At 40.7% G+C, this 16,660-nt stretch overlaps 1 pseudogene; it reads right to left on the bottom strand.

The window, feature by feature from the left end:
- Positions 1-585: 585 nt before the first annotated feature.
- Positions 586-6,069, bottom strand: LOC139407949 (leucine-rich repeat-containing protein 40-like; annotated as a pseudogene).
- Positions 6,070-16,660: the final 10,591 nt, after the last annotated feature.

Raw genomic sequence — 16,660 nt, 5'->3', positions numbered from 1 at the left:
ACACTGATTGAAATGGATTTAACAAGTTACTTCAATAAGGGATCATAGCTTTCACCTGGATTCACCTGGTCAGTCTATGTCATGGAAAGAGCAGGTGTTCCTAATTTGTACACTCAGTGTATCTCCACAGTGTCATTAGAAATTAATTATTGAGAATCATAGAACACTTATAAAGTCTGTCTGGATCTGAGTGTCAAACAGGTCAAGGTAAATCAGAAATGTATCAGATTATCTTACAATAACCATACATTCAAAAGTAAACCCATGCATTATGTTCTGAAACATTGAATGCAACATTTTTACAAAATAATAAGCTTGCTAGTACACATTTTGTTAAAAAATAACACTTATTTTTCTCCATATATAGAGAAAAATAAGCCGCACTAAGACAGGCTTTTCAGTTTGGAATGCCATGAAACTTTGCTATTGGTTGATGATCTTGTAAACAATATTACAGCAGGGTCTCCCTATAGTTGTTGTTCAACAAACAACAAGATAAGTTACGCTTCAAATCATAGGCTCCAATGGCAAAATAAATGCAGTAAGTGTCCAGGTAGGAACCTGGTACAGCACCTCCGGAACAACTTAAAACCTGTCAAAATATGACATGTCAAATGAATCATCAGTATAACTCATTACGTGTGTATATTACGATGATTACATCCCTTTAATGTAAGAATTTCCCTGTACTGTTTTAGGCCTGCTGTATCCTGTCCATCTGATAAATAAACTTTGAAACCTTTACGATCTGAGTGCTTACCTGGTGAATGACAGTGTGATGTCAGAGACAGAGTCCCTCATCTCCACAACCGTGAAGACCAAGCAGAGGCTCCCTCAAACACATCCAACAATGTCATTACAACAGTTAGCTGACATTCTCTATCAACAATGGCTTTTTCAACTGTGATAACTTTTCAGAGTGTTGTTATTCTTACCACACTGTTTGTGTTTTTCCTCCAGAGGCCTGGACTGTGGTGTGAAGTCACTGATATAAGCAGAGTACCTAGGAAGCACTGCAGCCAGCTGGTTCTTGCTGACACTGGCAATGGGCTCACTGTCCACAGCATTAAACAGGTCATCAGGAACACACACCGCCTGCTTGTCACTGGGACCAGGGTCACACACACAAAATAACAGTTTACTGACAGCACTACATTACATCACAACTATGCTGAAAGTGTGACTAAGCAATGCTATGGCATTGCAGTATCCTTTTGTGGTAGAACGTTTAAGGAGCTTCAAACACGGCCACAAAACAATAGTTCACACACGTGTAGTCCAAAGTCTTCAGTGTTTTAATGGCATGCACTTTGATCTGTCAGGCTCATCTCTGTTGCCATCTGGATCCACTTTAGATCAAAATGAAGAAGAAAAAATCAAATCTGTCCAGAGATATGAGACAGTCTAGTAAATGAAAAGTGGCCTCTCCACAAAACCTTACAAAGTAAATAAAACGGTCTAGTCAGTGACTACGAGAACATGTCCTTCTGCATAGACAGAAAAAGACTGTACCTTTTATTCAACCCCTCAAGTATTTTATCAGTTTATATGTTATTTTCTGTGGAGTACACAAAAATAATCAGATCACAGAGTCTAAATTGGCTACATTGAAACTCGACATTGAGGTTCATTGAGGTTCTACTGCATTGGTAAAACAAACAGGACTTTGTATGTATTTAGACATTGATGAGAAGTAGCTTCGAGAAGGTAATGAGATGTCATCCTCACAGTCAGGTCGCCGTGGATGTGTCTCAGAGGGTTGCGCTCCAGGGTCAGGATATTCAGTCTGAGCATTAGACCAAGGGCAGCTGGCAGACTGGCTCACACATACAAGGAAGACATACAGTAGAAAATCAACAACACTCAATGATAGCTCCAGGCAGTTAAACACTACACAGGACATTTTGGGGTGTTTTGATTTGTTGGTATTTGTGCTGTGTATACATGTGTTATGTGCACAGGTGAAAGAGTACAGTATGCACTGAGGAGAAACCAGGGGAGATCACATCAGGCAAACTTACCTGCTGATGTCATTGTTGATTAGGTCTAGGCACTCCAGGCCTTGAACTAGTGTGATTTCCTCAGGGACACTCTTTACCTTGTTGTCCCTCAGCTCCAATTCACTAAGAGTGTACAAATGTTTCACGTGCTCTGCCTCTAACCTCAATCTGGTTATAACCCACAGGGCACACACTGGTTGAGTCAATGTTGTTCCAACATCATTTCAGTGAAATAACATTGAATTAACGCGAAATAGGCGTTGAATTGACGTCTGTGCCAAGTGGGTACCAACATGCAGCTCCTACCAGACAGGTGATATGAAGCTGTCAGAGATTGCATAGGCCACTTATTAATTTACAAATAATTAATACAGGTGATCTCATTAAGATTCAAAAGCTCTTCATCTAGGAAACCTGACCATCAGTATCCTTATCTTGAGCCTTGAGGAGGGCAGTTCAGGAAGAAAGAGCAGTTTGTTTTGTCTCAGACAGAGCTGGTCTAGAGACACCATTTGAGGCAAGATTGGAGGTATGCTCTCAAGCTCATTATGTGTGCAGTCCAATCTGCGGAGGCCTTCATACAGGATGTTATGCTTCAGCCATGTTTATGACAAGAATATTGAAGTGGACGCACCCATTTCCATCCGGCAGACAGTATATAGAAAGACTAAACAACAAAGAAAGCAAAAACTTGCTGCTAATGTTGTCTTACTTTCCATGACACTGATTCCTGAGGGAAGGTTCTTCAGCTTGTTGTTAGAGAGGTTGGTTCAGTTTCACCAGATGATTCAAGTTGCCCAGACAGTCAGGGGCGGCAGTAAGCTGGTTGTTGGAAAGATCCTTTCACCAACAATAGAAAAACACTTTGTTACCTTGACACGTTTTGTCCTTCATCTTTTTTTCAATAGTGTTTTAAGCCCGATTCTGAGTTTACGATGTCATCCAGGTTAGTGAGCTGTCCCACTCCTTCTGGCAGCTCCTCCAGTGGATTCTGCTGCAGCTGGAGACAGCTGACGTCTTCAAACTAAGTAAAAATACTTCAAAGTATTACTTAAGTCATTTTTGGGGGTATCTGTACTTTACTATTTATATTTTTGACAACATTTACTTTTCATTTCACTACATTCCTAAATATTTTGAAAAAACGTTTTACTCCATACGTTTTCCCTGACACCCAAAAGTACTTGTTACATATAGAATGCTTAGCAGGACAGGAATGGCCCAATTCACACACTTATCAAGAGAACATCCCTGGTCATCTCTACAGCCTCTGATCTGGCTGACTCTGTAACGGCAGATTTCCTCTTCGTCTGAAGAAGAGTAAGGATCGGACCAAGATGCAGCGTGGTAAGTGTTCATGACGATTTATTAAAAACAAACTGAACACTGAAATACAAAACAATAAACGATGTGATGAAAACGAAAACTGAAACAGTACCGTGTGGCGACAAACACTCACACGGAAACAAACACCCACAAACCAACAGTGAAACCCAGGCTACCTAAGTATGATTCTCAATCAGACACAACTAACGACACCTGCCTCTGATTGAGAACCATACTAGGCGGAACACAAAAACCAACATAGAAAGACAGACTGCCCACCCCAACTCACGCCCGGACCATACTAAAACAAAGGATAAAATAACAGAACTATAGTCAGAACGTGACAGTACCCCCCCTCCCCAAAGGTGCGGACTCCAGCCGCAAAACCTGAACCTATAGGGGAGGGTCTGGGTGGGCGTCTGTCCGCGGTGGCGGCTCTGGCGCGGGACGTGGACTCCACTTTACCATAGTTTTAGTGCGCCTCTTAGCCCGCCACCGTGGCCTCTTTAGAGCGGCGACCCTCGCCACCAATCTTGGACTGGAGACTCACGGGTCCCGAATGGACGGGAGACTCCGGCAGCGCCGGACGGGCGGGGGACTCCGGCAGCGCCGGAGTGAAGGGCGGCTCTGGCAGCTCCTGGCTGGCTGACGGCTCTGGCAGCTCCTGGCTGGCTGACGGCTCTGGCAGCTCCTGGCTGGCTGACGGCTCTGGCAGCTCCTGGCTGACTGACGGCTCTGAGACTACAAATGCAGAATAGTGGGAGAATAGTTTGCATTAGTTAGTACATGCATTCAAGTGGTCATCAGTCAACCACCAACCAATACCATAGCTACCCTTTTTAATGATATGTCATGACAACTACCCACTGGGCGCAGACATCAATGTCTATTCCACGTTGGTTCAATGTAACTTTATTGAATTGACATGGAAACAACATTGATTCAACCAGTGTTTGCCCAGTGGGTAGGCACTGTTTCTTCCCAGACAGTTACCTTCAGTCACCCTTGGCCCAGATCATTTCAGTTGCCTGCTTTTTCTGGTGGTTTTCAACAATCCATAAGGGACAGCAGCCGGTTCCTCTTTTTCTGTGCTAAATCCTTCCCTAGAATCTACTTTGACAACTCTTTTAAAGATATGAACTCTATGTCCTGTATACAAAGCAACTGCTACTCTCTGTTGTCATCTATGCATAGTCACTTTAATAACTCTACCTGCATGTACATACTACCTCAACTAACTGGTTTCTGGTACCCCCGCACATTGACTCTGTATCGGTACCCCCCTGTATATAGTCTCGCTATTGTTATTTTACTGCTGCTCTTGAATGACCTGTTACTTTTATCTCTTATTCTTGTCCATATTTTTTTTTAAACTTCATTGTTGGTTAAGCATGTGACTAATATGATTTGATTTGATCACTGCGTACCACTCTTCATATTTTCAAGCATGGTGGTGGCTGCATCATGTTATGGGTATGTTTATCATTGGCAAGGACTAGGGAGTTTTTTAGAATAAAAACAAACGGAATAGAGCTAAGCACAGGCAAAATTCTAGGGGAAAACCTGGTTCAGTCTGCTTTCCAACAGACACTGGGAGACAAAGTCACCTTTCAGCAGGACAATAACATAAAACACAAGGCCACATTTACACTGGAGTTGCTTACAAAGATGACATTACATGTTCCTGAGTTGCCTAGTTACAGGTTGGACTTAAATTGGCTTGAACATCTATTACAAGACTTGAAAATGGCTGTCTAGCAATGATCAACAACAAACTTGACAGAGGTTGAAGAATTTTAGAAATAACAATGTGCAAGAATTGTACAGTTCAGGTGTGCAAAGCTCTTAGAGACTTACCCAGAAAGACTCACATGTGTAATCATTGACAAAGGTGATTCTAAAATGTGCAAATATTGCACAATCCAGGTGTGCAAAGCTCTTAGATACTCACCCAGAAAGACTCACATGTGTAATCACTGACAAAGGTGATTCTAAAATTATAGACTCGTGTGTGAATACTTACGTAAATGAGATATTTCTGTATTTATTTTTCAATAAATGTGCAAAAATGTCTAGAAACATGTTATTTCCATTTTGTCATTATGGGGTATTGGGTGTTGATGGGTGATGCAAAAATATATTTAATCACGGCTGTAACACAAGATAATGTGGAATAAGTCAAGGGGTATGAGTTATTTCTGAAGGCACTGTAAGTTTCAAGTTTTATTAGTCGGTATACATTGTCCAACGAGTTGCTTACTTGCAGGTCCCTTCTCAACAATGAAAACAACAATAAAAGACTGAGCAGACTAATAAGAGTCTGGTAGCAGCAGTTGTGATGTGTGTGTAGCATCAATGTACAGTATACAGTATGTTGTGTATGTCTCTGTGTGTGTGTGGGTGTGTGTGTCTGTGTGTGGGTGTGTGCATTTGTGCTAAGGTGCAGAGAATCAGAGCAGGTGGTCAGTCCAGTTCAAGTGTTCGGCAGTCTGATGACTTGTGGACAGAAATTGTCTCTGAGCGTTTTGGTATCAGACCTCATTGTCCGATACCGTCTGCCTGACGATAAGGGAGACAACAGCTTGTGGCTGGGGTATGTGGGGTCCTTGATAATGCTGCATGCCTTCCTCAGGCACCGTTTTGAGAATATGTCCTGGATGGATGGGAGCACGGTCCCCGTGATGTACTGGGCCGTCTTCACCACCCGCTGGAGGGCCTTGCGGTCGTGGACGATACAATTCATATATCAGGCTGTGATGCAACTGGTCAGAATGCATTGTGGTGTCATGACAACAACCTGTCTCTCAAATTCAGCAAAACAAAGGAGTTCATTGTTGACTTCAGGAAGCAGAGGGAACATGCCCCGATCCACATCACAGAGGAATTATCATGGAGCAACAACACCACCACACTTGTCAAGAGGGCGCAACAGCGTCTCTACTTCCTAAGGTGGCTGAAGAAATTTTGCATGCCGCCCGGATCCTCTACAAATATTACCGCTGCACCATCAAGAGCACTCTGTCGTTATGGGGTATTGTGTGTAGTAACCGGAAGGTTTCAAGTTCAAACCCCAGAGCTGACAAGGTACAAATCTGTTGTTCTGCCCTGAACAGGCAGTTAACCCACTGTTCCTAGGCCGTCGTTGAAAATAAGAATTTGTTCTTAACTGACTTGCCTAGTTAAATAAAGGTAAAAATTTTAAAAAATGACAAACCAAAAATATGTAATACATTTTAGAATAAGGCTGTTACGCAACCAAATGTGGAAAAAGTCAATTGATCTGAATACTTTCTGAAGACACTGTATATAATTCCCCCTTGACATTAACGGCTACTATGTGCAGGCCAGTGACACAAAATCTGAATTGAATACATTTTAAATTCAGGCTGTAACACAACAAAAATAGCAAATAGTAAATGGGTGAGAATACTTTCTGAAGGCACTTTATATCACTTATCCTGTGCAAGCTTTTGTGCCAACCCCATTATGGTGTTTCAGGTGCCAAGCATATTGTCATACAGCAGCAGCGTAGGAGGAAGATCCTTTCCAGTTGGTGGCGGTAATGCAACATATTGGATGTGTAACGACTGTTGGTGGAAGAAGGTGAGGACCAAGATGCAGCGTGGTAAGTGTTCATCATTATTTTAATAAACTGAACACTAAATACAACAAGGAACAAAAGAAACAACCGAAACAGCTCCGTCAGGTGCAAAACACACTAAACAGAAAATAAATACCCACAAATCCTAGTGGGAAAACAGGCTGCCTAAGTATGAGTCAGAGTATCAGTCAGAGACAACGACAGACAGCTGTCCCTGATTGAGAACCATACCCAGCCAAAAACAAAGAAATACAAAAACATAGAAAAAAGAACATAGAACGCCCACCCTAGTCACACCCTGGCCTAACCAAAATAGAGAATAAAAAGCCTCTATGGCCAGGGCGTGACAGGATGCCAACCGCCGTTAAACCTCACAGAAGAAGATGAAGAATTAATGTATAACTTCATTGTTTTTCACAACACAAAGTTTCTGGTATCTTCAATCCTGTTTAATAGGAGACACTTGTAATTGTCCACTTAAATTCCTTAGAGTTGGTTGCTCCATGGTTGGTTGGTTGCTTCATCCATTTTTTGACTTATACCCATTGATTCTTCAAGAATAGTTCAACTGTCATACCCCATCAGAACCCCAAATATACGTTTGTTTTACTCCAATGTTTGTAAACAATGTATACAATGAAAACAAACACTGTATAGCCTCAAAACATGGTTAAAATTCTACATTTATATCATGGATGGTCAATCATTTCACTCATAGGGCTATGAATTTGAGAATGGTTACATTTCTCCAGCCAGGGGCGGGGAGAATGCTTTATTGTTTTAATTACGGATTCTAGCTTTAAAGGACTAATCCTTTACCCCACACCCTCACCTTGCAATCACTGACCAAGAGAGTAAGTTCTTGGAACTCAATACACTTGTAATGTATTGATCTATTCGGTCAGTGTGTGTGTGTCTGTGTGTGAATATAGATTGTGTGGCCTGCGCCTGCCAATGAAGGCTCTCAGTCTACAAGGCTGCAAGATTCTACAAGACTTCACGAAACCTATGTCACAACATGGCACTGTGAAGGGGAGAAATGTAGGGATGATTAAGCTATTAGGGAAAATGATAATGTCATGCCAATATAAATGGACCACAGTGGCCTGTTCTGGGATCTTCATGGTGGTATTTGTCAGGGCATGTGTGAGAACGGTGAATGATTTAAATAGAAGACCGCAGTGCCAAAGACCAGGCAGGTAGACGGCTAACAAACAGGGGAGACGGATAGGCCTACTGTGTGATGTGATGGGAGTGGAATTTTGCGGAGTTTTTAAACTAAGTTTTCGGATGTGCTTCATTTCCAAAGGGACAGGTTGCTGCTTGATGAAGTCTGAAGGAAGGTTACCCTGCTGACAGCCCTTAAACTCCTGTTGAGCCGACAGCACACCAATGGTAGCCAAGGGGAAGCCGAGTAATTGTGGGGTTAGCCTGGCAGACTGTGACACATTTCCTGTCTTGTAATGGGGGAAGATGGAGTGTGGTCTAGGACTCATTACTGATGGTGTTGGTGGTTTCAAATTGCTTGTCACGCCGGCGTGAAAGCGACCTCTGGTAACTAAAAGCTGCTGCACACTCTCCACAATATTTACAGCTTTAATCTCCAGGGAGGTTACAGTAAAAGTCTGTGATTTATTCGTCCCGCTCCCGCCTGCACCCACAGCTGTTCATATCGCACCCGCCCACCCCCCTACTGCATGAACTGGTCCCGAACCCAACCACAGTCCCGCAATTTCATTTTAGGCATAGACTATGTGACGCAGCTCACTTGCCAGCCATGGTCCCAGCAATTTTGCGCCATATAGGCAATAACAAAATGCTCAAAAATAACCTAAGAAATAGGTTAAAGCTGTAAGATGTGATTCTTTGGTCGACCCAACAAAATGAAGATCTATCACTGTCATTGAAAGCCAATATGTTCTATGTACGCTATTTCTATGCATCCTTTTTAGAAGTTTTGATTTTGCTTTTGATTTAGTACACCAGCTTCAAAACAGCTGAAAATACAATATTTTGGTTATGGAAAATATATGGAAATATATTTCACAGCGGTTTAGATTGTACAATAATTCTCTACACTATACTTGCTTGTTTTGCCACATATACTGAAATTAGGCAAACTAGCAATCGGGAAATGGCGGAGCGGGTATCCCACAGGAATGCAGACTGGCTGGAAAGGCAACAGGGTATCTGTGGGTGGAAAGTCTCTTTCCCTTTACTAAATAGACAAATAATACATGTTTCATAGGAACATTCATGATGGCTTTAATGGACTGAGGACACCGAGGTGAATTGAAATTGTATGCATACTGCATAGTTGCATAGTTCATGTATGGCTGTGATAATGAGACAAGAAATGCACAAATTCATAATGACATTGAATGATCATTGTGGAAAATCTGACCCACTATAATCAGACCTATAACTTATTCGCACTCATTCATGTCCTTTCTCAGCCAGAAGTGGAGTGTGTTTGGTTTCGGATAGGTATTTGCAGTGGTGACGGGAACTCTTTGACCGCCGTTTGATTGCAAAACTATTTGAACTGCTCTGGATTTTGGGATGACTAAGAGCGGAACACTGTTTGCTTAAGTGTACAGAGTGGCGGTATCTGACACCTTGAAGCACAGTCCAGGTGCTTTCGGTGAATGTTATCATGGAGTCTCTGACTGAACCCCACGCTCACACTGACTGCTTGTCTAGATCAAACTGTGGCAAGTCTTTGTTGCTGCTCTGATGCCAGATAAACTTTGCCAAGTTCAATGCAATAAATCATCCATACTGAGAAATAGCCTACCTTTCGCGTCGGACCAAGAAGTTTAGTTGATTTTTCATTATTACAAAAAGCAGCAATGAGTTGAATTAACTGATAGAATACTGAAATATAAGCAATGTACCATTTGTCTAACATAAATTGTCCTAAATTGTTATGGATCAAAGCTTCAGTCTTTAGTACATAAGGAAAATAATAGGTAGTCATGTATATTACAACCTTTCATGCCTTTCATATATTACAGCCTTACAGCCTTTCATGTTTCCTAAGCTTTCCCCCTTTAAAACATGTAAGTAATTGCCATGACATCATGTGAGCTCCACCTCTCTTGTAGAAGGTTGAAGTACCATGTCAAATACCTTTTTGGAGCTGTTAGTACATGCATATGTCTTAATTCACTCAATTTCTGTTGTTTTTTCTGCTTAAGCGGCAGAGAAGAATGCCCAGACTCTGTCATGACACACCTGCAACCCAAGCTGCTCTCCAAGCACCTCTCGTGCCATTCCTGACCCCCAACGACGCTCCCTCCCACAATCTGAGAAAGAAGTTGGTTAGATACTATAATAACCCAAAACAAGCATATATAGTGTCATGCAGTCACATATAGGTTTCTGTGTTGGACCTGGGCTGTGGGAAAGCTGTGAGAGAGTCATTTCTAATTCCCCTTAGACAAACTGTTTTCACTGCAGTTGGCAGAATATAAGACAGGTCTTGAATGTCTCATCCAAACGTGTTTTCTCTCTAGCCTGACTAAATCAAATTCGAGTGGTGACTTTTGCAGGGCTACAGTAATTGCCCCTGACTGTAGTTTAAAGCTAGCTCTGACTACAGATTTTGGGATTAGGTTTACTGCACCTGTAGTCTAGAGTCGGGAGTGTTTGCATGTAAACTGCTGGAAGCGAAGAGCTGTATACCTGTCAATCGTTAACTAATCCAATGCTGTCTGTCTCCCAAGAGGAATTAATAATTTCCTAAAGCATTACCATGACCGTGGAGAGAGATGGAGAGCACCAGCGGTTTGTGACAAATAATTTTTTATTTGCTCTAATCATTATTTTTTCTCCCCTTGCTTTCTACTCAGATTTTGATGGGAAAGATGAAAACATTTGGCTTTATCTTATCTACACAATATTCAGTCATGCCATCCCAGGTAGCACATAATGTTCTGAGAACCATATGTTTCTTAACGCTCGGTGAGAGCATGGTTGTCCTATGGTTATTTTGCATACAACCTTTCCATAATGTTCTTTGGACATTCTCACCACATTTTAAGGAACATGACAAAATAACATTATTTTCTTGGTATTTCATTACTTTAACAGAACGTTTCTTATAGGTCCAAACATGGTTGCATTTAATTACATGTTTGGTAATATTCTAGGAATGTTCTCCAACTGGTTTGACATGGGACTGTTCTCAAATAGTTCAGATAACGTTAAAAAAAAAAACTTAGCGCAACTTTTTCTGCAGGTTTCCTCATGGTTCTAATTAAAGTAATGTTCTTTGAAAGTTATTTATGTTTTCTTGTGGTTTTTCTGGAAAGTTTTCTTAATGTTCTGAGAACGTTCTAAGAATGTTATTGAAAACACATTCATTCATACATTCTGTTCTCACCGTCAGCAAAACTCTCACTCCTCTATCTTGTTAAGTGTGTTCATGTGTGTTGGCCTTGTCCACTAACATAGCATGCTAGGTCCATCCTGGTGGTGCAGTGGACTAATTCCATGGATAGAGAACAGAACATCATAGGTTTGAATCTCAATGATGCCATGCCACAATAAAAAATAAAAAATGTGTTTGCATGATTAATGGCTAAGCAAATTCATTTCCATGTGTGCTATTAGTGCTTGGAGTTCAAAAAATTAGGGCCCTATAAAATCCACGTTGTGGATGGAATCACGGAATCTAGACATTAAAACGAAATTCAACAATATTAGAAAATGTAGAAAAAAAGGAGGAAGGGAAGCGCTGCTAAGGTACACAATAGTAGGTTTTGGTAGACAGAATGTGCTCTTTGCGAAAAGGGGTAAATTGGTAATCAAAAAGAAAGGAGGACCAAGGCACTCTTCATGTAATTAATTAAAATGCCTTTATTTGTATGGCATGTTCAATGGAAACAAAGTTTAAAACCCTGACATGTTTTGGCTGCATGGCCTTTGTCAGGGAATACTATTCAAAAATGTATTGAATTTGTTAGGAAATCAACTAAATGTGTTAATTTGCCCAAGTTAATCATAAGACATGAACAAAATGCATCAGTGATTTGTATTCTTCTGAAACGGCACAGGAATGCCGTTTCACACAGGTGTGTTGTGTCTGGTGCACGCGTATGTCTAGTCTACACTTTGTGTAACCATTAGCGATAATTCTAATGATAATGGTCTGCTGGTAGATGGAAAGGCTTTCCCAAAAACCTTCTCAATGAAATGTTAACTACAAAGTAGCCTATGCCTACCTGGCAGAATAATACCATGATTTTTTGTATAAATCTAGTTGCCATTTGTTTTGCAAACTCTGAAATGACACTACGGACACTAAGCGCTACGGAAACCCCTCTAACCAAAAAATGGTATCTGGCTGGTGAGCACATGCATGAAAGGGTAACTACACCCAAAATTCTAAATTTCCCAGATGCCAAAAGTGGTCCCCTGATGTGGTTTAAGCATTATTGTGGACTTTTCCATTAAAAAGTGTGATATTGAGAGATTGAGAGAACCCCCCCCCCCCCCCCCCCCATTTTCTTCTTCAAAAAATGTAAAACTGGGAAAACAAATTGGAGAACATGGAATCAGGGAAACATGTTATGGATTTTATAGGGGCCTAAAACAACTAAGCAAGCAGTGTTATTGAAAGTCTTATTGAAATATTCAGTGAAAGTTTTAAGTTATTCAAAAACCTACGAATAATCTCGAATTTCCGTTCTCAGAACCATAGTAAAAAGTTAGCATAACCTTCCTGCAACCTAAAAATGCACGTTCCCAGAACAGGGGAAATGTTCACTTCCGTTTTCAGAGCATTTTATCGGTCAGGAAACTTACGGCTTCGTTCCCAGAACCAATGGAAAACCAAAAACGTATGTTCCCACAATTTCCAAGGAACCAAATGTGCTAGCTGGGATATTGTTGTGTATTTTGTTTGTATTTTTTATTCTGTTTCATTCTGAGATCAACCTATATCAAACGTAGAGACAGCCAACCAAGCTGTGGTGCGAGTCTAATATCACATAGATCTAATCACACTCTTCACTCATAGTTCAGGTCCTGCTCCCTTCTCTTTTTTTTTCCAGAGGAGACTACCCTCTCTACTAAACACTGGAATCAAAGGCAAGCAGGATGGGAAGCAGGCTTTGAACACAACACATGTCTGTGCCAGTCCCCCAAAAGTAGAATACATCAGGTAAATAGGTAAAAGAAGAAAAAAAATGTCTGTCATATGTAGTGGCTGCAGGAAGCAAGCCATCCATTTCTTTCTAGTATTAAAAAATATATATATGTATATATTTTTTCATTTTCACAAGTAGTTTTAATCCTCTTCAGTTTCTATTTGTTAGAGGTGAGATAGGCCTGACTCTTTCAGAGCACATTTGTTGTTTTTACTTTATTTCTGTTTATAATCTTGCATGCCTTGTTATGAATTTAATTAATGCTCATTTTTACATTCTGAATAAACACTTGCACATAAATCTTAACAATAATCAAAAATATTAGCTACTAGTTAACTCTGGGCAAAAAATAGTATATGGGTAAGGGAGTGAACGTTATTTATAATAAGGGTTACATGGAGAAAATCGGACCTCTCTGAAATGAAAATGGATGGCCCTCCCTGAACGCTTGAAACAAGTGACCCTCGCTCCCGAATGGCGCAGCGGTCTAAGACACTGCATCTCAGTGCTAGAGGCGTCACTACAGACACCCTGGTTTGAATCCAGGCTGTATCACAACCGGCCGTGATCGGGCGGAGCTCAATTGGCCCAGTGTCGTCCTGTTTGGACGGTGAAGGCCGTCATTGTAAATAAGAATTTGTTCTTACCTGACTTACCTAGTGAAATAAAGGTTAAATATAAAAATGTACAAATATCCAAAATGATAATGAAAACATAAAGTGGATATCAGAGAACATGCCTACCATTTACCCTCACTTCATGGACAGACCACAGGCTTAGATATGCAGTTTAAGAAACTGTTCTTCGTTCTGCAATTATTGCATGGCAGCACATGAATTTTGATAGTGTACAGGGCTGCGGGCAAGAAGATTGTGGCTTCGCAGACCACTGTGGACAAGGGTAGGGGTGGAAAGATCTCCTTTATAGTAAAAGCATTGCATGAGTCTATCATCGTATTTGCAGGTCAGAGAAAATATTGCCTTTTATTTAAAAAATCCTGCAATTCTATGTCATTTTACATACTAACAGAAGCTTTTAAAATACCACACAAATGAAATTACAATCTGGTCCTCATACCGTCAAGGCCACCTAATCATCCCCAGCTTCCAATTGGTTAATTCATCCCCCCTCCTCTCCCCTGTAACTATTCCCCAGGTCGTTGCTGTAAATGGGAATGTGTTCTCAGTCAACTTACCTGCTACAATAAGGGTAATTAAAAATATATATATAATTTACCCTATCCCAGCAGCTATCTCAGAAATATAACTTCGCTCTGTGCTTTTCCGAGCATGCACTTCGTAGCCTATAGGCTATTGATAATTTGATTGAGACCACACTAAATAGCCTATAGGTGCACTTGATATTGTGCGCCCAGCAGGGAATCAGAGATGAGGGGCGGCATCGGGCACACATCGATATATAGCCTAATAAGCATCTAATTCTAAAACACTGAGAAATATAGACATTTCATCAATTACAAATGACATGACCCTCCCCTGGACTAGATTTAAACAATACTTAACCCTCCCCTTCACTGAAATTGAAGAAGCATGACCCTTCCCCATTTTCCTCAAGGTACCCACACTGTAAGTTTCAAGCCATCCATAACAATCCTTAACAATGAATAATCTCCACAGTCCCATCTCTCCTAAACCAGCAGATGGCACTATATACTCACCAATGAACAGATAAAGGCAGCAATATAAAACATGTAGCATGTTACTGCACTACAGAATGTGGCATTCACTAGTCACATTATTATTTTATGTCACTACTTTAACATGAAATCAGTCTGGCGGTGTATTTATAATCAAACTATTATATCTATCTATTATCTAATCTAGTGGTTTTAGGGTCATGGTTTTTCCAAATACCAACACAGAGATAGTTGACAATCTCTTGACCCTTCTTACTTTCAGATCGGTTGGGAATTCTGATTTGTAATTACATTTAATTTACAATTGTTCTGCAGACAAATCAAGCAAACTTGTGTGACTCACGGTAGCCTACATAATGGACAGGCATTGACAGGATCAGTCTTCCACCAACCTCAGTTTTACACTGTTATACGCCGTATGTCAGATCTGTTGAAACCACCGAATATGATCATTTTCGATAATGTATTATGTTCTATACTCAACATTGCAGATATTAAGGACATCAAGAATAACTTATGCAACTTGATTGTAGGATTATGGTAGCTGCATGGTACTATTGCATTGCCCAGCTTCTTTTGGTTAAGAAATTATAAATAAAAACACTTGAAAATAAATATTTGGAAAGGGTTTAAGACAAATATAATTGTGCAGTATTTTATAAATGCTATTGTATTTCAGGTGAAATAAAGGCAAGTTGTTGTAGTTCTTATTTTGAAATTCCAATCTTCTCAGAAACCAGAGAGGGGAAATCAGAACAACATATTCCTTGTCTGTAGAAGCATTATTTGCTCATAACAATAAATATGGCGTAAGTTAACGATATCTAAATCCGTACTCTGTCTTATATGTCCACGCAAAACAGTAAAAATGACTCAAAAGCATCAATGCTCACAGGGGAGCCCTTATTTGCGGCTAAATATACTTCAGAGAGTTGAGGGTTGTCGAGGGGAAAATAATAGCAGTGGTGCAAATCAATGGTCGAATATCACACATAGCAGCTCACTCTCCCGGCTCAGCTAGACTGATATGACATAAATGGATAACTAGGCATCATTACATGAGAGATTGTTTGCTTAGCTAAATTGATTTTTTCGGCTCCTCTTGTGTGGTGTGTCGAGCTCCAGTGCTCTTCTGCACATTTTGTGCCTGCTGTTTTGAAAATCCCTGACACTGTATCTGTGTGTCTGTGTGTGTGTGTGTCCATGCATGTGTGTGTGCGTACTTGATTGTAGAGAAACAGTTAAATGTATTCCCACACTCACACACACACAAACACATACACATGGCTACAAGTGACATCATTTTCCACCGTGCTCTGGTTTGTAAGTGCTGTCGGAGGTGGGTAGAAGATCACAAGTTTCATACAGGTGTACAGTAACAATTGGCCGTGTGGGTTGATGTTGGCAACAGATGGCTTGTGGTTAGGGACCTGCGTGACTACGGCAGCAAGCCCAGGAAAGGCATGACTATGGCAGCTGTGTGTATGGAAATTATTTTCTTGTTTGTTTGCTTTTTTGGCTGCTAGAGAACTACCACGCTCTTAAGGACCCTAATCCCTCTGGAGTGCAAGCGGAACTTCTGATGGGTTCAACAGAACCTTCAACAAAGTCCCCTGCTAAAACTCAATTCATTTCAGGGATGATAGAATGCATGTTGTTTTCAGTCAGCTTAGCACTGAAGGAAGGACACCTGATATCAAAATAATCTTGAACTTGTTACCCTCAGCTCAGGTAAATATTGGTTTATGGGTGCTCAAAAGCTTTCTCCTGTTTCATCCATTGTGTCAACAACTGGCACAAAAACCTCTAAGTTTGCCTTGGCTCTCTTTTGGAAAAAATATAATTTGGTTTGAGCTTGTCATCTTTAGGGTTTAACAGTTCATCAATCCAGTGATGTTCACAGACATTTTTTTAGCGGCTG

The sequence above is a fragment of the Oncorhynchus clarkii genome, chromosome 4 (genome assembly GCF_045791955.1).
Source record: "Oncorhynchus clarkii lewisi isolate Uvic-CL-2024 chromosome 4, UVic_Ocla_1.0, whole genome shotgun sequence".
Lineage (NCBI taxonomy): Eukaryota > Metazoa > Chordata > Actinopteri > Salmoniformes > Salmonidae > Oncorhynchus > Oncorhynchus clarkii.
The sequence above is the reverse complement of the archived record's forward strand: the minus strand, read 5'-3'. Positions and strand labels throughout refer to the sequence as shown.